The 16,472-nt window shown below is 39.4% G+C and overlaps 1 long non-coding RNA gene across 1 annotated transcript in view; it reads right to left on the reverse strand.

Moving 5' to 3' along the window:
- Nucleotides 1-16,132, reverse strand: part of LOC142213715 (uncharacterized) — a 111,363-nt gene extending 95,231 nt beyond the window's left edge. Inside the window, exon 1 of the long non-coding RNA XR_012717243.1 lies at nt 16,009-16,132. This is a non-coding gene — a long non-coding RNA (uncharacterized LOC142213715). The remainder of the gene's footprint in view (nt 1-16,008) is intronic.
- Between the last annotated feature and the right edge of the window lie 340 nt (nt 16,133-16,472).

Raw genomic sequence — 16,472 nt, forward strand, 5'->3', positions numbered from 1 at the left:
TCCTTTGTGTATATTGAGATGATCAGGATGAGGCCCAACAGTGAGACTCCGCTAAAAACCCTGTGGGAAAAAAATAGCAGTGAATCACAATGTATTTTTTCCACTGTCTTTTTCATTGCACTTTTGATGCATTTTCCCTGTACTTTCTCCCGATTGCGTAGCTGAAAGTAACAGGCCATGTTTTTTGAAGCGCACACAATTTAGAGTTTACAAATATGCAAAAAGAATAAGCAGGGCACTCACTGAGGTACTTCGTTAAAAATCATAGTCCTTTACTTCATCCTTCTTAAAACAGACTGCACAGGAAGAGAGGAAAAGCAACACTTCCAAGCTACGTCCGTTTCGTGCACACAGCACTTCGTCAGGACTATGATTCTTAACAAAGTACCTCGGTGAGTGCCCTGCTTATTCTTTTTGCATATTTGTATTCCTATATATATATTTTTGAGGCAGAGAGCACCATCTGGTTGGCGATAGCCAAGAATAATGAAAGTATATGGTACACCCAGCACCTGACTTTTCCATTTGGACACAATTTATAATGGGCGGTGTAGGCTGTAATTCAGACGTGGTGCCGCTCATGAGTTTTTTCTTCTTATGGACATTTTAGAGTTTGCGGCTGTTCCACATCTTTTTTTTCCTGCAACGTGTGGATGAGGTAAATTTCATTCACTTTGTTGATTCTGTAAAACACATTTTTTTTTTTCTGTAGTAGCCAAAGACGACGTGTTTCTGCAATGTGGGGTTTCAGGTATTTATGGCCTATACTGAGCATAGGCCATAAAAAAATTTAACCCTGGACAACACCTTTAATATGTCCCACACAGTTTAACATCCCCTTTCTGCACAGGATGTTAGCCCCATCACTGCTCCCACACAATATAAATGCCCCATCACTGTTCCCCATACATTATGGGGGACCAGTGAAGAGGCCACTGTATGATGAGGAGCAGAGAAGTGGCCATACAAGATTTGGCTCAGAAAAACCCTTAAAAGAGGTTTGTCTATAAACAGGAGTTATCACTGTAGCAGCCACCAGAGAGGTGTAAAAAAAATATACTGACCTGTCCCCAGCACCCCGTTGTCCCCGCCTTTATATCTGTTCAGTCTCATGGCGGCAACTCATTTCTGGAAATCCTGTACCTAATTGGTCTCAGCGATCACAGGACTCCCAGCAAGGAGGCGCCAGCATGAGACTGAACGAACACTGGTGGCGGACAACGGAGATAGGTGAGCATGTTTTTTTATTTGTTTTTTTATTTTACACCTCCCGCCTGGCACATGAGTTGCTCCAATTCCTGGACAACCACTTTAAAGGATTTATCCATGTTTCTAATATTGATGGCCTGTCCTTAGGATAGACCATCAATATTACATCTGTGATGATACAACAGCCAGGAACTCTGCAGATCAGTTTACAGAGCAGCTACAGGTAATGGTAACATTTCTAGGAGCCACGCTGTTCACTTGCCATACAAGGTGTAGCAGTAGGTTTAGGTAGTGCAGTGGTGCCCATGGTATAGTGCGTGAGCAGCATGGCTCCGGACATGTCATTACCTTTAGCCGTCGTGTCTCGGTACCACTGATCTGCAGGGTCCTGGCGGTGGGCCCCTAGAAACAATTCCACTGGTGGGCCCTAGATACCCCAGTCCGACCCTGCGTAGTGGGGTTACTAAGGAGCATACTGTGTGATAGGGTATTATTTTCTGTGGGGGCATTAATTCCCCCCAAAGTATAATGATCACTACAGCCCCCAGCCACCTTATAATGCTCCTTAATGCTCCCCCCACCACAGTATAATGCTCCTTAGTGTCCCGATATATGATATAATGCTCCTCAGTGCCCCCACATACAGTAAAATACTCTTTAGTGTCCCAAGGCACAATATAACCCCCTTCCAAGATTTATCAGCATTCAGTGTTTGATATCTCCCTCACTCTCCCCACTAGTCTAGCTTGGATTGTAGAAAAGCCTTGAATATGTCCAGCTTTCGTAACATCACCAAAAATGTACTCCATCTGGCAGTTCTAGGGATTTCCCTTAGCCTGAGGCTTCCTGCACATTGTAGTGCATTGTATTTCATTAAACTATGAAACCACAATACAGAAATATAGGCATTCTGGTTGAAGCATTGCATTTTATCTCCGTAACATAGTTTATGTTACTGCATACAACAACTCTTTTTTTTTTTCTCCATAAGTTTAAAGACACAAACTTATTGTATCTGTAAAATCAGGTGCAGTACAGCATTTGTTGCTGCCTGTGAACACTGCATCCAAAATCCAAGAAATGTAAACCCCAAACATGGACGTGTCTTTAAAGGGACTGTGCCTTTACAGACACTTATTCCCTATCCACAGGATAGGGAATAAGTGACACATCACTGGGGTATGACCTCTGGGTCCCCTAGCAATTAGGAGAATAGGGGACTGGGACACTTGCGTGATCAGCGCTCCATTCACTGCTATGGGGTTGCTGGAATAAGAGTCTGTAATGGGGCAAGCCCTTAAAGTCCTAAAACCAAGTGTGCATTGTTTTACTGCAATATTTTCTTATGATTTTGTATGGAGACTACAAACACATCCTAATACAAAGCATGAACCCAGTTGTTCTTTCTATTAAGAGAAGTGTCCAGCAGTTATTCGGACATGTATACAGGCCCAAAGTCCCTTCAGCAACAGGTTCAATCAATTCTACAAAATAGATTAGAGACGAGTACATTGGACGCAGTAGTGCTTTTGTTTTATAGCCTTTACTATTGTTTTATGTCTGTGCTTCCCCACTTGCTATCACACTAAATACTTAAGTCAGTTGTACATATGAAGTCATATGGATCAGTGGCATACACCTACAGTACTATTAGATAGAAGCAACATAAGAGTCAATGCTGGATTATTACTTTTTTAATGGCTAAAATAGAAGAGATCTGATGACCAATATGAAGCTTTCAAGTTTATTCTTTATCAGGTATTGTGTTATCATAAGGATCACCCATATATACCCAAAATTATTAGAGATATTGAAAAAAATACAACTCATACTGCAAACATCAAGCCTACACCGCTAATTCAACAGAAGAATAAAAAGTTATGGCTTGAAGTATGTGTCAATGAAAAAAAAAATCAAGTTGACACATCCCAAAGGCTAAACGGACGATGTGCTTAGTGGGTTAAATCTAGTGGGGACACCACAAACATGGGCCAGACTTGAATCAGAGGTAAATAAAACGCCTATGTCTTACCTACTGGATGCTAAAACAATTTACTGCTTCAGATGTATCCTCTCTGCTTTGCCTCACTTTTATAACATATTAAACCATCTCTGAAGAAAAAATTCACATTGCCTTGAAAGCTTCCAATTGGTCAACGGTCTTATCTTAGTCAGCTATTTATAGCGGCCTCTTCTTGAGGATTTTTATGTTATACCATATTTCTTTTACATGCTACAAACTGCTTTTCTTTAACAATTCCATAGTCACTTTCTGCTGAACTGGAAGAAATTCTCCAGATGCACATTACGTCCAGGCTACGTAGAGGGACCTATTATACTGCTGTCCATCAGATAAACACTCAGAGATGTCAGTGGTTATGTATATAAAAGATAATATCCACATGAGAATCTCTTCTACATTCTGAAGTCCTGCTGTAAAGAGGTTTATATGAAAACTATGTTGGCTACACAATGATTTATGATCCCTGACTCAGGTTTAAGTCTTTCTGGAATAAAAATGTTTCCTAGGTTGAATTATGCCACATGGTTTTTGTAATAATCCATTGTAGCTATATGTTACTGTTGCATGTAAAGCAGACATTCTTGTAGGATTGTGTTGGGAGCCTCCAGTTGGATTATAGCTTATGTGAAAGGCTAGTATGTCACTGTTTAATACGGAGAGAATTCCCTATAGTCATGAATTGGTTAACTAATAAAACTCGCTGTGATTATTAACCAATCCATCGTCTCCTCCCAATAATGCTAGCCAGTCCTTTTCCAAGCTCAAAGACTGAGGGAATGTATCAGGATTTAAGTTTTCTGCCCCAGAGATACATTTTGTTCTGACTTTGTCATATTGAGTGTGTTTGGATCTGTGACAATCTAGGAATACATTATCATACTGCACCTCGAAAATAGACTTGTAAAGAGGTTTCCTTTCCTAGCAAGGGAGTTGACGTTTCCAGAAGATACGGCCTTTGGGTTTCTCCTGGCTTAGGATACACTGGAACAGTCAAAAATGTCTGACAAAAGACCATCACAACACTTAGAACATACCTATTAATTTAAAGCATCCCAGGAGTTGGAGAGTTCCCGGTAATGTAGATATTCTCTGGAAAGATCTTTATTTTTTACTAGTAACAGACACAGTGGGATCTAATACAGGAGAATAAAGTAAAGTCTTCAATTTACAGTTTGTGTTACCCTAATAAATACTGATTTGACAGTACATTAGGGACAAGACAGTTACGAAACATTAGGTCAAAGAGCAGTCCATGTCAGTGAGATGTTAGGTCATTATGAGAATCTCTAAAATCTGGGCATACATTTATCATAGCTCGTTTGAAGTCATCCATTATTGAGGTGTTCTCCAAAATCTTTTGGCTTGTTGGAAGAACATGAAGTTATTCCCTCTGCTATTTATGATTTTCACCAATACAGTATTTTTTGAGTTTCCACAGAATTTCCATATTCACATAATATTGTAATATCTGCTGCCAATGTTGAAAGATACAGTGAATGAGAAAATCCGAGGCAGTAATATACTGCATTATAATTATAACCTAACTAACATCTTTAGCTAATATAGGGAGGGTGGAGGGCAGCCCTTCAACATTAAATGTGGAAAGAAAGTGCAAACCCCAGCAGAGTACACAAACAATGGGGGAAATGTATCAAGTGATTTGTGGAAGTTTTTTGGTGTTAAAATGTCATGAACTTTACACTGTGCTAGTTCCTGCGGCCATGGTTCTTGATATCAGCTGGCATCACTCCACTCATGCAGAGTGGAACATGAACCCAGAGGTCCGACACCCAATGATCAGTCACTTATCCCTTATCATGTGATTTGGAGATAAATGTCTATAGTATTCTACTAAAAAAGAGACTGAGTGTTATCCACAGTCTCTACTACTGAGTGATTGAACTAAATTTGTACTATTGTTAATGAAATGTAGAAGAGCTTATAACATATGTGTTTATTGGCCTTATGATATTTATTTAGCATCATATTGTACGACAGAAATGTGATAACACTGTGTTTATGCTATGTGTCAGGATGCTTTGGAGACAGCATATGTTAACATCTGTGCCCGCAATGTCCTAATGAAATTAGTAGGAAAAAAAAGTACTGCACAGAAATTTTTCTCTCTGCTGTTTTCATTTCGTACTCTCAATGTAAACCTGATGGACCCCATTGTAGTCATTGGAATCCTATATATATGAAAAGGGACGTTCACACTTGCGCCTGTGTCCGTCTTGTATGTCCGACTTTGTGTCCGTGCAAAAAAAAGGTTTCCCTGTGGAGAGGCTGCATACGGACACCGGTAGTTTGCTTTAAAAACCCATTCAAATGAATTGGTTTTAAAACTGACCACTGGAAAGCCGTCACCTATCCAGTTTCCCCGGGGAATAGGATGGAGACCCGGCAGCCAGACATGGGCGCAAGTGTAAACACATCCTAACTACTATTACCACGGTCTGCCTATTTGTTGTTCTGGTCCTCCTATAGACCAGAACAAAAAAGGTGGTACTAGTGTTAACCTAGAAAAAAACCAGAAAAAAACATTGCAAGATATATTTTGCAGTTCCCAGAGGCACCACACTATAAAAACAATGGGTATCTGAAAGATGATTTATGACCCTATTACTAAGGTGCATTAAACAGAACTACACACAGTTGCTTTGGTTGTATGTATTCCTTTTGTGCACCCAACAGACTTGACAGAGAAATCTCATTGAAGAACACATTGCTTTTTCTTCCATCTCACATGGTGTGCAGACCTAAATACACATATTGGATGTTTCATATAACAAACTACTAGGACAATAATAATCAGATTTACTGCTTAAGGAAGTGAGGCAAATTATCTTTTACCCTATCGCCTTCATACCCTGCAGCTGTTTACTATCCCGACATCACACGGTCCCTGAGCACCAGCTAAAGACAAGAGTCAAGCAAAGGCCTCACTTCCCAGTCAGACTCCACACATAGCTGTCTACTTTGGATCAGATCCATCCATTCAGTATTTCTGTGCTTGTAGGTGACCCATGACACGGGCCAATGGCATTCATTCATGACCACACTGTAAGACATACAGCTTTATTATGATCAAGCATTGTATATTCTAAGACGCCTTGTGCACTGCAATATCACACCAGCCATTAATGATCTTCTCTACAAGGTGTGTAACAATATATATCTATTCTCTCATAAGATAATATCTGTAAAGTCTATAGTCTGCAATGGTAAAACATGATTTACTCTACACTCTCCTCTTACTGTCATTATCTGCCCAACTCCAGCTCAACAAAAAGCCGCTCTTTCCTGGTGCAGGAGAGAACAGTGCTCCCGATTCTGTGTCCTGTAAGAGGATACGCTGTATAAATTGTATCTAGGAGAGGGTACAACTGATGACTTTTGTCTGTGTCACCGTGTCACTGAGCTCCTACATTCAGTTGATTCTTTGTAACTAATAAAGAGCCATTTAGCCTGGCCAGTCAGAAGGAGAATTTAAGGTGGTTAATGGATCTCAGTGGTATGAAATCTGCTTCATTGTCTCCTGCCGACAAACATTCCTGCAGTGCAGTAAGTCTTCCGGGGTTTACAAGAGTTATGATGGAAACTATGAAGTGGGCTTCAGTGTAGGGCTTTATCTAGAGTAATGTATAAACCATCCCTGGGATCATTGTATGTGTCATGCTTCAGTGTATAGTAAAACTTCTTACATGAGGAACCTTACCATTAGTAACCTCCTTGTAACCAAATGCAGATTATAATAAGGGCAATCTGGGTCATTGCCCCAGGTCTGCAAGGGGGCTCAGCAGCATAAAGTAAATGCCCTATTAAGCAACTATATTGGCAGCAGGGCACGGGAGTCTATTGCTTCCCGCCATTTTACCTCATAAACTACAAATCACTTTAGGCCTGTAGCAGATCAGTGGCTGAGGCAGCATGATGATGTCATCACAGCACCTGAGCCAGGCCGCAATAGCTTAGGCACAAGGCTGGATAAGGCCCCAGGCCTTCTTCACTCCACAGATAGTGGCTGCAGCAGTGAGGTGTGTCTTTGTTTTATTTTTCATTTGTGTAGCATTAGGAACTCAGGAATATTATATTGTATGGAAGATCACTGTAGGACATTATAATGTTTGGAAGGGCACTATAGGACATTACAGCATATGTGGAGCACTATGGAAAATTATATTTTATACCATTTGGAAAGCACTATGGGACGTGATACTATCTGAGGTGCAGCATAGAACAGAATACTGAGTGGGGCCACTATGGAACATTATACTATGTCAGGACCACTATGGGACATTATAACATGTGAGGAGAACTGTGATACAAGTGACACATAGCACTATGTACTTTCGGACATTATACTGTATGGAAGGCCACAGTAGGATGTTATACTGTGTGGAAGGCCACCATAGGACATTATACTGTGTGATAGGTCACTATGTAACATAGTACAGTGTGGAGGGTCACTATGGAACATTATAGTGTATGGCGGGACTCTGGGATATTATACTGTGTGATGGGTCACTATGTAACATTGTACAGTGTGGAGGGTCACTATGGAACATTATAGTGTATGGCGGGACTCTGGGATATTATACTGTGTGATGGGTCACTATGTAACATTGTACAGTGTGGAGGGTCACTATGGAACATTATAGTGTATGGTGGGACTCTATGGGACATTATACTGTGTGATAGGTCACTATGTAACATTGTACAGTGTGGAGGGTCACTATGGAACATTATAGTGTATGGAGGGACTCTATGGGACATTATACTGTATGATGGGTCACTATGTAAGATTGTACAGTGTGGAGGGTCACTATGGAACATTATAGTGTATGGTGGGACTCTATGGGACATTATACTGTGTGATAGGTCACTATGTAACATAGTACAGTGTGGAGGGTCATTATGGAACATTATAGTGTATGGAGGGACTCTATGGGATATTATACTGTATGATGGGTCACTATGTAACATTGTACAGTGTGGAGGGACTCCATGGGATAGTATACTGTGTGATAGGTCACTATGTAACATTGTACAGTGTGGAGGGTCACTATGGAACATTATAGTGTATGGTGGGACTCTATGGGACATTATACTGTGTGATTGGTCACTATGCAACATAGTACAGTGTGGAGGGTCATTATGGAACATTATAGTGTATGGAGGGACTCTGGGATATTATACTGTGTGGTAGGTCACTATGTAACATCGTACAGTGTGGAGGGTCATATGGAACATTATAGTATATGGAGGGACTCTATGGGACATTGTACTGTGTGGGGGTACTGTGTCCTGCATTCTTTCCACTGCATGCCACTAATAAGGTAGCAGAAGGATGTAAGGGTTGTAAGTGATGATGGAGATATGAGGAATCTAAGATGTTTGTGGCAATCTGTGCAGAAATGACTTGTGGCAAGAAATGTTATGGACATCTGCAGAGAATGGAGAAGATGAGAAAAGAGAATGTCCAAGGAAGCGTCACTGGAAATAGGTATGGATTTTTTCCTGTGCTTCCTGTGATTGTACATGAATAGTGTTGTCATCTTTGTCATGAATGCGGGGGGGGGGGGGGGAGGCGCAGTTTCTGAATACTTTGGGGCCATAGTATCCTTAATCTGCCCCTGCTTGTAACTATATAAGTGTATTTCAAGCGTGTGGAAAAAGTAACATGCTAATGGCATGGAGAATAAATATCTGTACAGCACTGCGGAATATGTTGGTGCCATATACACAAAACAGGAAACTAATGGCTGTAATAATCAGTTTCTCTATTATCTAGCATTATTTGCTTCTATGTAAAATGTCATGTCTTTGATATACTGTCATCTAGTATATTTTAATATGCTGAATTGTCATTTTACATGTAGTTACATTTTCTGAGGAACGCATTGGATTTAGTAGGCAATTACATGGGCTGTCAATCCTTTTAATAGAGCATTACAGTACTGGGTGTTGCAGTATGGATCATCTGACTGCACTGGAGCTTGACCAGTTCTGATTACACAAGGTTGTCATATAATAATCCACATGTTACAAGTTCCGATAGACTTACAATACATGTGTAACATAGCCATTGACTCCCCATCAGACCATCACAAACAAGACAGTAACATTGGTTCTTCCCTCAAGACATCAATTATTGTAGAAAAATGTGCTAGATATTTGAAGTGGTTGCTCTACACTAATGTATGAACACCTTGCCTGAAAGCACGTTACACCCATAATATGTGATATTAGAGGAGCATATACACAGCACAAGGAGGTTACTGTCAAATTCTTAACGTATTTATTCCTGTACAGTCTTGCTTGACCCATCATTTGGGGCTTCTGATCTGAGAACTCTTCTTTGGGTAGATTAAAATAAAATTACAGGTGACAGCTCTGGTATAACACTAGGAGAACCACTTTAAGAAATGTACATATTTTATGCCCAGTTTGCAGCCTGGGTCATGTGGCCCTTAGGTAAGTTTGCTTGTGGCAGATACAGATCCTTTTTCATACTGTACAGAAATTGTTACTTGATACTGCCAGGGTGTAGGATCCACTCCTGCTTTGGCCCAAACTATCACTACATTTAACTGCAAAGTGTAAAAAAAAACACCAATGAGCAGAGGTGTAGCAATAAGATCTGCTGAGGTAGCAGTGACACCCGCTACCACGTAAGGAGAATACACCAATGTCATAAAGGATAAGCTTTGGGTGGGATGTACTTTTGTAGATTTGGGACCAGATGCCATAAGTTCAGTCTTTGGATTGAGAGTGCACTAGGGGAAGGCAGATCTGAATATCACTGTTCAATATAAAAAACAATAGCAAATGATTGATAAACCATACGACAGACGCATGTGAAAATATAAAATATTTCAGTGATTCTGAAACCTATTCATCTCTGATCTAACTGCACTTTCTTCTGCTTTTTACGGACATCACACCTCAGGGTCAGCTTTTGCGAATCGTTCTGGTATGACTACTTCAATATTTTAGTAAAAAATGGTGACATGGTTGCATTCTTTTTTTGTTCCATAAACACTAGGTTGGAAAAATGCAGTGATGTGCGCTCATATTGTTGCCCTGAGAGTCAGTAAATAGTCATCTGTGGTGACCAAATGGATGGGTGCGGAATAATAAACATTAAACGCCCTTGAGATGTTTTCATTGCGTCTTCAACAGGCAAATCTATCAAATGGGCCAGTAACACATTAATACCTTCTGTCACAGATTCCAACCCTGTGATATTCCACTATTGACATTGGCTTTTTGATTTATAAACTGGATTGGCTTCTTTATGATGCATGTTGAAGGAAGCAGGGGAGTTGCGGTAATCCTGAAGATTAAGTAATATTCCAGCAGTCTCCCGAAAGTGAGGGACAGTTGGCACCTCCATAGGCTGCATGTTCTGCCAAGAATCTATCAACACCTTGTCCCAGCAGGAGCCGAGATAAAACGGACAGGTTGTCAGAAGAGTATGTAATATGGACCCAATGGGATGTCCCCCTCTGACCAATCTCCCCAGCCAACCCAGACACGAATATTTAACCATTTTTCTTGGATCAACTTTTAAACAAATATTCTTAACCTGCGCCCTGCCAGCAGGAATTGTGTTAGGAATTTTGGGCCACTCAGAGAAGATTAATTGCACATTAACATGTGTCATGTGCCAAACAGGAAGAAGCCAACAGTGTCCATTTGCTTAAATAGAAACATCTTACTGGATTCTACCCCATTCAGTGTCGTCACTTTCTGCTCTGGTGTCTAGGTGTAATTTATATGAACGCCGGAAAGTATTTCGTTCTGTATAGATATTCAGATAATTCGACAAAAAGTCGAAATATCCAAATATCCCCATTATGTCATGACACTGGTGAGCTGCATATGTTAAAAACACGGAATACCTTATTCCTTATTGTAAAATAACTTGATGATTCAATAAACCGAAAAAGAGTTCAGTTTCAGTTCTGAAAACAAATGCAAAATTAGAAAAGCAAGCAAAAAAATTATGTTCTATTCTAGGGAAATGATAGCTCAAATGTGAAGGGTCGCTATTGGAGCCATTTATAATCTGTCTTTACATTAACATTATACACAATCTTATATGAGGACAATATGTAACTTTTCACAGCAATAATTCAGGAAAGTTGTGTTGATAAATCAGTAAAGCCTATTGTAGGCAATGAAGGCTGCTACAGATCATCACAGAGCGCATCAGTCCTATAACATTAAAGGATTATGGAGTCATTAGGAGGCAGGTGGTTGTAGTTTCATTGTAGTAAGGACAATCCCGCCACTACTACATCTCATACACATGAATCCCATATGTCTTATACAATGACGGCAACATGATATGGATGAGTACAGATGCTGCTAATAATTATATAGTCCCATCATAAGAAGACTATGAGGCATGTGATATAATATTATTATTATAGTATTTATATAACTTTATTGTATTCCTGTTGGCAGCTGAGGTAGTATAACTGTGTTGTAGCATTTTACTGTATACGGGGTTTTGCATTCTTCTTTTACATCCGAACATTTCTAGCCTGTGATATCATAAATAAGAGCTAAGACTCTTCAGATAATAAACATTGAAAAGAAAAAGAAAACTATTCAGTAAAAGGATTTTGGAACTAATCTTTTTTGCAGCAACATTCCTGACTGCTCTGCAGAATATGATCCTTATTAATGTCTCATCTGCTGGAATATCTTATCACCCATAGACATGTCAGTACATAGAGTAAAAAGAAACAGAACAAAATTGTATAGAGCTGTTCACACTGTCTATTGCAGCGAAGTACATGTGTGTGTTATACTGTATTCCCCAGAAGCAGGAGCAAGGACTACATACATCACAATACATACATTTTCATTGGGACATCATCCCTGTATCTCATGCAAATAAATCCAGTTGAACATCGCTGAATGTGTACATTGTTTCCTAAACTCCCTAAAGAATAAAATAATGTAGTTTGGCAGAAGATTCAGATTCAAGAGCAGAAAATGTAAGGAAAAGTCAGATCTTGTAATACATATTATATAGAGAATTCAGTAAGTTGATACAACACCAAGGTTACCATATATTTCACTTAGCTTGTATAAATGAACAAGTTATCAATGAAAAATAAAGTAATTAATTATTATTAAATATTAACGTAAACTATTAGGAGTTTTCAGCATATGCTTTTATAGACTTGTATATATTGTACTGAAATGTGCTGGATCTGTTGATGGTGAATAGCGGATGTGGGGAAAACCAAGTCCCTGTTAACATATTATAGGCTGCTATTTATAATGGTCTGTAGTTTTCTAGCTATAGACTGTCAAAAATAGTTACCATATTGCAGAGAAGATTACTGATTTTCTAGGTAGAAACAAGTCCTACTTGAAGAAAGCAATGGAGTTGTTCTCCTAATAGAAAATATCTGGAGCTACACCTTTAATCCTGAACATGGGCAGGCTACCTGTCCGGACGTCGGCCTAAAACCTCAACTTATTAGTTAGTGGTTGCCCACTAGAGATGATCAAATTCACTGCATCTTTTTTTGCTTCTGTCAACTACAATTACTATATTTTACTATACTATACTATAATAATACAGCCTGGATTCTGCTAACAGCATGGAATGGAATTTGTTGTGAATTGTAATTTCTCAAGAAGGTCATTAGTATATCTAGATATGCATTAAGGAAATTAGATAATTTACTTCCTTCACTCATAGGTCTATGGAGTATTTGACCCTCTGCTATAAGCATGATAGTTATGATCTAGTTACATAATTTCTCTTGAATATCCTGGTAGTTATATGCTCTGTGTACCCTTAAATCTAGATTTTTCTTATAACCCTAAACTCTTTTTCCCTTTAATTAAGCTTAAAGTGAAATTCCTTCAAGTGTCAGAAATCCAGAAATCTTGTATCTACCCAGTATAGCAGTTTCTTCATTTTACTATTGCACTGTACCTTATTTTTATGTAATCTATTTGTGGTAGTAAATACATAAAGTATCCATAGTAGAACTTAACTGAATCACGTGGAAGTGGCCAAGCTGAATGTACTGTATATTAATAGGCAGTGTGTAATTCTATCAATATTGTGTAAGAGAAAGTTTATATCTGCACCTGCACTCCTCTCCTGAAAGTCATAAGTTTTGCTGCTTTTACGCCAATGTTCTGTTTTGGGAAATAATATGTAAAGTCTAAAGCGAGCTTCACTGCGCCACAGGGAGTCCATGTATGAATCTATGGCTGTTGTTCAGCACCATTTGTCAGATTACAGGTCATCTAACCTCATAATGCTCTGATTTAATTTCCCAAAGAGATGCATTTTTTTTCAGTCCTTATAGTTATAGGACCAGACTGATTTTCTAGTAAATGGACCTTAAACATTATAAGATCAGAGGGAATGTAATACTATAGTTTACATAGAAAGTAGAATGTTTGTGACATTTCCAAACACATCAACATTTCCAGATATTGTGAATTTATATTTTCGTTGGAGCAGGTAATGAAAGTCAGATGAAGGCTGGCAAATAAACTTTCAGATTGAATGTGTAGAAACAAATTGGGGGAGAGTTTTTTACTGTCTTACTTTTTTGGGTGCAGGAACAACCCATGTCAGGTCAAGTAGAATAGGCAATTGCCGGGGCCACTTTTGTAAAAGTGGGTGCAAATTATGGATTGCTTGCAGGGACATAAGAGTCAGCTCAGCAGAAACAAGGGTGTTAGTTACTTAGTGAATCAACGATAATAGCCGAACAATTGTCCAGCTAATGGTCCCTCAAACTGAGGCTCAGGGGCTGAGGGTGTGGTGTTGGGGGGGACTATGGAAACCTTGCTTTGGGTTTCAATATCAGTTTAGTTACAGTTTATATGTAACAGGATACACAAAGAACCCTTGGGAAATATCATCTCACCCATTGTAACCTACCAGATTGACTGTTTGTGCAAATAATCTGAGAGACTATGCTATCAATATACTAGGAAATTCCTATTTACATTGTTATATAATCTATTATACAGGGTATATCCATAGTGAACCAGAAATATGGGCATTCATTGCCCTAGTCTGACTGCAGTATCACCTTCTAACCCCACAGTGTAATATCCTGCACCTCTACATTTTATGAGGACCCAACATCCAGATCAATGGTGTGAGCCAAGAGAGCAGGCCCGGCCGTACAGTCCACGTCATATGTATTACAGAGCAGTGCTATATAGATCATGTATAGAACTGGGAACAAGTTACAGTTTAGAACTAAACGTTGCCAAGTTCCTTTCCTCCCACATTAGTTATTCTGGTTTCTGTGGAAACTGTCAGCCAATAGAAGTCCTAGGTGACTTCACACATGTGAAACCTTAAATGTAGAGTGCTGCACATTTTTCCTGTTTTTTGACAGATGCTGTCACTCTGACACTAAGTCTCTGTTAGTGTCCCGACTGTGCAAACATTCAATCTGTTTCTAATTCCAGGGCCATTTGGTTTTCCAAAAGAAAAGTTATTTTGTTCTTACCAATTATTCTTCTTCAGTGCGGGGGTGGGGATAACCCTGTATCTGCTGCGATTCTACTGAAATATAGCATTGTACACTATATAACACTGTAAAGTCATGACTTTATATAGGATGACTGTGAGACAGAAAAGACAGCAGTAGGGAGTGCTGTCACCTATACACCATGGCCGATAACCTGCCCAAGGATGCCCGATGATAGGCAGGGAAGGCAAATAAGAATTGTTAACTAGCAAGTAGCGCCAACCATAAATTATGAGATTTTATTGACATAGATGAAGGAGTTCCCCATGATAGAAAAGTTAGAGACAACTTCTGTAATAGATGAAGGGTTAACTATCTCTGTAAGCTGCACCTTCTATTTCTAGGAGATGCTACAACTGTTCCATTGACCGATCAGTGCTAGTTATTTCCTTATGTATGTGCCAATTTACATTAGTCAGTCATTCACCTGCAGGTATGTTACACAGCTCTATTTTAATATATGGCTACAGTTTGACAGTACAACGCCTCACACTGAACATGTCATATTACTCTAGCCTTAGGTCATTCACTATCTGACTTTTCTTGGTATTTTGTTGCATCATAATGGCTTTTCTTGTGAAGACTAAATATAGTGCACTGCAGCACCATTCATTCCTGTATAGAAATATTTCGCACCTCTGGTTAGTACGTACTATCAGCATATCCTAGGTGAATTACTCGCCAGAATAACAATTCTCACATTTCATATCTAGTCACAAGATTGTCAGGAACTAAACCATACCCAGAACTCAGCATTGATGTAATGACCTGAAATACAGATGAGGAGCCTGCACCCTAAAAAATAAACTTTTATTCTAAGCATGTGTAGGAGGGGTCTCTGTGTTTCCTATGACAATTGACAGTTTGCAGATTTTGAAATTTTTTGAATATCAGTGCCATTGGAGTATAGTCGTCCTTTACCTCTGCATGCAGGATGCTAGTAGTAACCAGCTGTCAGCCAGACACATGTCCTAACCCAAGTCACCCATGTATGCAGAAAGCAACATGTTTGAGAACTCACATTGGCTATGTGACAACAGGTAAATACAGCTATCAGAAGGAGGGCATGCAGAAATTCAGTTTACGCAGTGTTAACCCTGTGATCACCATCCATCTCACTTCCTTTTTTATAGTCAGCTACAGCACTGTAAGCAGCAGCACCTTTTATATAGAGAGACAGAGAGCTGATGTGTAAGTACAAAATGCAGGACATGTCTACGTAGGCTGTGCACTTACCCTGCAGGTGACAGTCTCATGCATAGCTATAGGTCCTCCCTATAGAAATTATTGTGGACATTCCTCCCAGCCTGTAAGTTACAATCTCATCCTGAGACACTGTGTGCTGGGCTGCATCATTGTGTCTGAAACCTTCTTTCCCAGCTGAAGTCTCAAGTTCCAGCCTGGGATTCCCTTCTCCACCCCCTTTACAGATACTTAACCCTGATCCTGCTGAACATTCGCGGCAGAAAAATGGAGAGTCAATACATTTTCTGTAATAATAATGCAATAACTACAGTGCTAGGATAAGGAGATTCTTGGCAATGTTTAATGTTCAACATATAGCTGAAGATCATGGCTTTCAGTAATGTACAGTATAATAAGGTAACTTTGGTATAATTGTCATACAGTTACATTTTGAACGGGGGTCCCATATTTATTTGAGGTTTACAGTTTCTGCAGGTATTATATGGTTTGTATGG

Source organism: Leptodactylus fuscus, chromosome 7 (genome assembly GCF_031893055.1).
Source record: "Leptodactylus fuscus isolate aLepFus1 chromosome 7, aLepFus1.hap2, whole genome shotgun sequence".
Taxonomy (NCBI): domain Eukaryota; kingdom Metazoa; phylum Chordata; class Amphibia; order Anura; family Leptodactylidae; genus Leptodactylus; species Leptodactylus fuscus.